Genomic DNA, 8,647 nt, shown 5'->3' on the forward strand with positions numbered 1-8,647 from the left:
AAAATCTCCTATTTTTAATAAAATAAATAGTTTAAGTTAAATAAAACCCTGGAGATGTTCAGACTCTATTTTCAGCAATTTATGTTTTTCCCCATCAGTTTATTTATTTATGATCTATTCGATAAAAATTGTGCGGCTTGATAATAGTTTCTAAATGTTATATATGAGTAGAATTTTTTTACTGATAATACGAGATATGATATGACAGCCAAGGGCCGAGATATGATATGGCGGCTGGGGGCTGAGATTTAATATGACGGCCGGGGGCCGAGAGTTAATAAATGATAGGTTTTACTATGAAATGAGAATAAAGCAGTTTTTATTATGTAAATTGTCATATATGATTCTAGAGCCCTATGAATATGAAATGTGATGTTATGAGCACAATATCATAGTTATATGTTGGCAGGGAGTGCAAGCACACTAGGATGATAGTGTGATGATGGATAGACGATTTGATGACCTGAGTCACAATACTACTCTGAGATTTTTGTTGGGAGGCCCCATCTGAGGTAGTTCCGGATGACCATAAGTGGGCGTAATCGTACTTACTGCCTTTTCTAACTCAACTATGGTCGGCCGGCTAGGAGCTGAGTCCATTTTTCGGGCCGCACAACCTGTTATGGGGGGAAGCATGTCGTATGAGTTTATGATAGCGTGACGACGCTAATACAGCGGTCCAGGTTGTATCTATTATGGATATATGGGCAAATTTACTATATATGGGCTATATTAAGCTAGGAGTATATTATTCAGAAAGTATGTATTTCAGATATACTAATCAGTACAATTTTAAATGCTATTTCATAAAAAATTGAATAATGGAAGTTTTATATTCACACGAGAACTCATGCTAGCCACACACTGATAGTAATATAATCTGTCTTAGTGAGAAGTGTTTCACCCCATTATACAAATTATTTTTTAGTTCCTCCAGGGAACCGTACCTAGCTTACCTCGAGGCTGGGATTAGACTTTTGGGAGTGGTTGTCAGAACTGGTGAGATACCAGATATCTTATTTTTTTATTTTGGGATTGTAATATGTAGATAGACAGTGGTGTGTATATATTTGGGAAACAACTAGAACTCTGGTAAAGTGGTTTGGATGTTTTTAGTATTTTCTGCTCTATGGTTTAATTTTAGTAATGGCACGTGCACCCAGGATTCCTTGGTTAGGGCGGGTTGCCTTTATATGTGCTTAAGTTGGTATCAGAGTGTTTATATGTTACACTAGCACCTCGGACCCACATGGCGGGTCAGGGTGCTATAGCCTGTAATTGGCCCTCAGTAAATACAAAAATGTTGACAATTTTCTGCGCCCCTCACCAAACCCCCAACAGTTTGGTCTTCACCAAACCAAAAGTCCTCCTTCTTCAATTATTTTATTATTATATTTTCCGAGTCTCTACATCAAGGGTACCATATGCTAATGCAATAGCTTGCTTGATGTATGCTATAAGTTGTACTCATCCAAATATTATATATAGTGTTAGTATGTGTTGTGAAAATTCGAAAGTGCAAGGAATCATAACAAGTAATATAGTGATAAAGAAGGATGTCGAACCCATGAGGACTATTTACCCGTTAACTATTTAAATTTTTCTAATTCTAACTTATTTGAAAATCAAGAAAAGTGGTGGATTTTGAATCTAAATAATAAAAATAAAAATAAAATAAATAAAATTGAATAAACTAAATACTTAAAAAGAAAAAGATTTCACCCAATAAGAAAATACTAAGGCATCTGACTCATCTAACCAATCCAATCCCAAATCCTAATCTTGCAATCAATCAATTATTTTCCTATTTGATGGCATAATATTCTAACTTATCTAAGACCCTCTCTCAAGTAGAATTAGAACTACCCAACATACGACAACCTGCAATATGTCCATGCGAATTTAAGCATTTGAGTACATTAAGATTAATAATATTTCACATAAAAACAGCAAAATCACATTGGCACATTCCTGTCTTTCATTCAATTCGTGGTAGACATCATAATGAAACACCCCGAACCCTTAAACCCGGGCCTGGTGCGTCCTGATCATATCCTAATAAATCATAATCCATAACATACGCAGCGAAAAACATAATCATAATCTCCATATAACATAATACTAGAGTTTACTAATTCTAACTATAATTCATATTAAATCATTCATCACCTACATTTCCATAAATCTACATAACTTCCAAAACAATTCAGTATTTTCACAATCATTCCGTACTCAGTAGCCTTAAAACATAAAGGCATAAAACATAAATATTTACATTCCCCAAAATTAACATAGAAATATACAATTTTCTTTTTCTATTTCCCAACAATGCTATAAAAGCCTCGAGCTCTCAAAGCTCGATCTCGAGGAAATCCTGAAAAAAAATGAATTCATATTCGGGTGAGACACATCTCAGTAAGGGAAGAAACAATATATTAAAACAGTGTGTGGCCAACATGAGTTTATATATGACATATTATTTAACATTTGAAAATTGTTAACATAATTTCTGAAATCATTCCCTGAACCTAATCAAACACATGCAAAGGTTTACCCACGAGATTACCCAAGGATAGGGGTGATTACCCGCCCATACAAGTAGCACCCCTCTGCTCTGATACATTTAGAAACCCGAAGGTCACAATTTAAGCATACTAGGGCACTCACCTTACTCAGTAAGCCCTCAAGTGTGAAATTGATCTCGTACTCACACAGTTCCTACAAAAGTTTATCGGCGAAGGCCCTAAGGATAGGGAAATCTACCCGCCCATACAAGTAGGTTCCCTCTGCCCTAATACATTATGCGGCTACTGCCACATCTGTAGCTACTAGTGCACTCGCCTTACTCAGCAAGCCCTCAGGTGAAAGCTACATCTCACCCAATCGTAACATGTTCTACTTACATACATACTTCTAATATCATAATACATCATTCTTGTCGGTCATTATTATGTAATTCTCATCTGTTTATGTTCTTAGCTTGACATTTCGTAGCATTTCACTTTACATGGTTCTTTCCATTTTACATCGTTCACATTTCACATTCCATTTCCATTTCATTCATTTCCATTTTCATTTCATGCTTATTTTTATTTTAATTCATAAATACTCGGCATTTTTTAGCCATGGTTGGTTAGCTTCGGCATCCTTTCAGCCGTGGTTGATTAGCTTCGGCATCCTTTCAGTCGTGGTCAACATCTTTTCAGTCGTAATTGGTTAGTTTCGGCATCCTTTCAGCCGTGGTTGGCATTTTTCAAACGTAGTTGGTTAGCTTCGGCATCCTTTCAGCCGTAGTCGGCATCTTTTCAGTCATTGTTGGTTCCATGATTGCATTAACACTCAAATGCAGCATATTTCATATATCATTTTCATACTCAGTTCATTTTTTGTATATCTTGCATCTCATAAATATAACATAATTTCTCACAAAATTCTATTTTACTCATGCCACACAATTTAGCAATAAAACTCATACACTTCCTATAAAATAAGTCAACCAACATTTAATGTTTATATACTAAAAATACCTTTTATTTCTTACATAAATACTCTGAAAATATGTTTCCACTTTCATCAGTTCATTTTCACATATACATGTCTAATAAATAGCCCTAAACTCGAAAAAAAAAAATATAATTAAAATGATTGGCATTTTACCCATACTGAAAAATTACACGTACATATAACACAATTTATTTTTCATTTAATTCATAAAACTTCTGATTTAATATATATTTTTCCACTTAGCTAGTTTCTTGAACTACACCAACAGGGGACTCCAAAAAATACCTACGGCGCTCACCCGGACCCTGAAATTAAATTCCTAATTCAAATAAATTATTTCTGAATAAAATATTATTTAAATATTTCCTAGGGTCATAATTTCTAAATAAATAATAATACCCTTAAATTTAGTCAAATTGCCAAATCTCTCAAATCTCACTCTCGCTTTGGAGAAGGGCCTAGAAAATCCCAATTGGAAAATTACCTACGTCAAAATGATGACAACAACTAGGACCCCGTGGTGGTGTCCGTTCGTCGATTTAATAGCATATTAATAGCGAAATTGAGAAAATAGGAAAAAAATTACTTTTCCCCAGGAGCAGTGCCTAAGTCGTTCCCATGAAAAATCTGCTCCAGTAGAAATGTCGGCAGCGGAACCAGGATTCTAACGGCACCTTCCGATTCGCAATTCGTCGCAAACTCGCCGAAAAATTGAGAGAGAAAGAGAGAGACGGACGGAGCGCAGGAAAATAAAATTTTCTAAAGGGGGGGGTTGCGTGTTGTTTTTCTTCTTCTTCTTTCTTCTTTCAGTAACTTAACTTTACATATATATATATATATATATATATATATCTTATTTTAATTATTATTATTTTTTAAATCCAATACAATAATATTTAATTTATCTTAATTTAATTTAATTTCTTTAATTATTATTATTTTTATTATTTTTCCCACCCCATTCCTTTTATTTATTTATCTGTTATTTTATTTATTTTTTTTTCAAATTATTTTAATCTTTTTAAATTTTCGGGTTTTTACATTCTCGCCTTCTTAAAAAAAAATTTCGTCATCGAAATTTGTTAGCCGATCTTTCATTCCCATAATTCTACGATTTACCATATCCCACACCATAATCTCAACAACACAATTATATACTTTAAATCTAATACACATCCAAGTTCTACATATAAGGACCAGTCTCACGGCGAAGAAACATCATCGTCGATGGATTTACCGTGGTTTTCAAAAACTTTCGAATGAATCAGAAAATCACAAAAGTCCGCCAAGGGATTTCTGCCTCCAAGCTATAAGACAAAATCCTATACTTCCCTACACCATACCTACTTCTCAACACTTAACCTAACCCATCCATTTAGCATCCTTATCCTAACTGTTTCCTATACTCTGGTATAAATCATATCTAACCTAATATTCTAACATTTCCATATCCAGGCGGTGTGAAATTAATCACATTTCTAGTTGAACATTGCTCTGATACCAAATGAAACGCCCCGAACCCTTAAACTCGGGCCCAATGCGTTATACCTGATCATATCCTGATAAATCATAATTCATAACATACGTAGCGGAAAACATAATCATAATCTCCATATAACATAATGCCAAAGTTTACTAATTCTAACTATAATCCATATTAAATCATTCATCAACTGCATTTCCATAAATCTACATAACTCCCAAAACAATTCAGTATTTTCACAATCATTCCTTACTCAATAGCCTTAAAACATAAAGGCATAAAACATAAATATTTACATTCCCCAAAATTAACATAGAAATATACCATTTTCTTTTTCTATTCCCAATAATGCTATAAAAACCTCGAGCTCTCAAAGCTCGATCTCGAGGAAATCCTGAAAAAAAAATGAATTCATATTCGGGTGAGACACATCTCAGTAAGGGAAGAAACAATATATTAAAATGGTGTGTGACCAACATGAGTTTATATATGACATATTATTTAACATTTGAAAATTGTTAACATATTTTTTGAAATCATTCCCTAAACCTAATCAAACACATGCAAAGGTTTACCCACAAGATTACCCAAGGATAGGGGTGATTACCCACTCATACAAGTAGCACCCCTCTGCTCTGATACATATAGCAACCCGAAGGTCACAATTTAAGCATACCAGGGAACTCACCTTACTCAGTAAGCCCTCAAGTGTGAAATTGATCTCGTACTTACACAGTTTATACAAAAATTTATCAACGAAGGCCCTAAGGATAGGGAAATCTACCCGCCCATACAAGTAGGTTTCCTCTGCCCTAGTACGTTATGCGGCTACCGCCACATCTGTAGCTACTAGTGCACTTGCCTTACTTAGCAAGCCCTCAGGAGGAAGGTACGTCTCGCCCAATCGTAACATGTTCTACGTACATACATACTTCTAATATCATAATACATTATTCTTGTCGGTCATTATTATGTAATTCTCATCTGTTTATATTCTTAGCTTGACATTTCGTAGCGTTTCACTTTACATGATTCTTTCCATTTTACATCATTCACATTTCACATTCCATTTCCATTTCATTCATTTCCATTTTCATTTCATGCTTATTTTTATTTTAATTCATAAATACTCGGCATCTTTTTAGCCGTGGTTGGTTAGCTTCGGCATCCTTTCAGCCGTGGTTGATTAGTTTCGGTATCCTTTCAGCCGTGGTCAGCTTCTTTTCAGTTGTAATTGGTTAGCTTCGGCATCCTTTCAGCCGTGGTCGGCATCTTTTCAGCCGTGGTTGGTTCCATGATTGCATTAACACTCACATGCAACATATTTCATATATCATTTTCATACTTAGTTCATTTTTAGTATATCTTGCATCTCGTATATATAACATAATTTTACACAAAATTCTATTTTACGCATGCCACACAATTTAGCAATAAAACTCATACATTGCCTGTAAAATAAGCCAACCAATATTTAATGTTTATATACTAAAAATACCTTTTATTTCTTACATAAATACTCTGAAAATATGTTTCCACTTTCATCAGTTCATTTTCACATATACATGTCTAATAAACAGCCCTAAACTCGAAAAAAAAAATATAATTAAAATGGCTGGCATTTTACCCATACTGAAAAATTACACGTACATATAACACAATTTATTTTTCGTTTAATTCATAAAACTTCTGATTTAATATATATTTTTCTCCTTACCTGGTTTCTTGAACTACGCCAACAGGGACTCTGAAAAATACCTGCGGCGCTCACCCGAACCCTGAAATTAAATTCCTAGTTCCAATAAATTATTCCTGAATAAAATATTATTTAAATATTTCCTAGGGTCATAATTCCTAAATAAATAATAATACCCTTAAATTTAGTTAAATTGTCAAATTTCCCAAATCCCACTCTCGCTTTGGAGTAGGGTCTAGAAAACCCCAATTGAAAAATTACCTACGTCAAAATGACGACAACGACGACTAGGACCCCGTGGTGGTTTCCGTTCGTCGATATAACCTCATATTAATAGCAAAATTGAGAAAAATGGGAAAAATTTACCTTTCCCCATGAGCAGTGCCTAAGTCGTTCCCATGAAAAATCTGCTCCAGTAGAAATGTCGGCAGCGGAACCAGAATTCTAACAACACCTTCCGTTTTCCTATCCGTCACAAACTCGCCGAAAAATTGAGAGACAAGGAGAGAGACGGACGGAGCGTAGGAAAATAAAATTTTCCAGATGGGGGGGGGGGGGTTGCGTGTTCTTTCTTCTTCTTCCTTCTTCTTATCCTCTTCCAGTAACTTAACTTTACATATATATATATATATATCTTATTTTAATTATTATTATTTTTTAAATCCAATACAATAATATTTAATTTAACAACTAGTTATTTAATTATTTAATTTAATTTCTTTAATTATTATTATTATTTTTTTTCCCACGCCATTCTTTTTATTTATTTATCTGTTATTTTATTTATTATTTTTTTCAAATTATTTTAATCTTTTTAAATTTTTGGGTCTTTACATCATACGAAACTAAATTACATGCATCATCTCTCGAATTAACATGCATAACAAATCACTCAACTATTAGCCAGATAAGTGAAAGCATTAAACTCAATGATGTATACTCAAAAGGAATGATAAAATTATGATCACATAGAAATAATATTCGGAATTGTCATGGAGAGGTTACATCGTAGCCTTAGCAATAGCAATTAACTCATAATAGAATCAAAACAAACCATAATAATTCTAGAATTCATAATGCAAATTGTACAAAGAGAAGACGAAATAATTAAAAAGGAAACTGTATGTAGATCGAGAATCTCAATCGTCAACAACTCCAATTCGGACTCTCTCTTCTTCTTTTTCCAAGCTTCGAATTCCTCTATAATGGGGAATAAAATCCTCATTTTTTTTTTTTTCTGCCTTCGAATCCCCTCCTTTTAAAAAGCTCCAATCGTCCTCTCTTCTTATCTCCCCAAAAAAGATCATCTCAATCCCCTCATTTTTTGGTGTCGCCTTGATGTGCAATTTTCTCTATCAAGATCTTCCCATATTCAAAAATCACAACACCAAAGTCGTGGGATTCTTAACTTTCTATAAATACACAGATTGCCCTTTTTGGAGTTTTCTAGCAAAAATTATCCTCCAAATATTGAAGGGTGTTTCAGGAAATTCGAGAGAGGAATTTGAGTTTGAAAATGACTCTTGATGAAAAGAATTTGAATTTGAAAAGGAAAATTTCCTCCTTATCCCATAACTCCTTTAATTTATTTATTCCTAAACAAAAAAATAAACAAAATAAATCAAAACTTTAAAAAATAATAAAATTAAACACAAACTAGCATAAAAATATGAGTGAAAGTATGATAAAACTTGTATAGAAATTAAACACATCAGTATGATAAGTTTTGGAAAATCCAAGCAAGGAATATTGGAGTGCATTGAAGTAGGTCCTCAGGTACTTGAAAGGATTATAAATTTTGGTATTGTGGTTGGTACATGACAGGTGTCAGCTTTAGTTTAAGGACTCGTATGCATCATCATGAGAATATCTATTTTATCTAATTTCATGTTGGATTGAATGGTATAAATTTTTGTATAAATAATACTTATACAAATTATTATATTTTTATAGTCTTATACTCA

The sequence above is a fragment of the Malania oleifera genome, chromosome 12, assembly GCF_029873635.1.
Source record: "Malania oleifera isolate guangnan ecotype guangnan chromosome 12, ASM2987363v1, whole genome shotgun sequence".
Lineage (NCBI taxonomy): Eukaryota > Viridiplantae > Streptophyta > Magnoliopsida > Santalales > Ximeniaceae > Malania > Malania oleifera.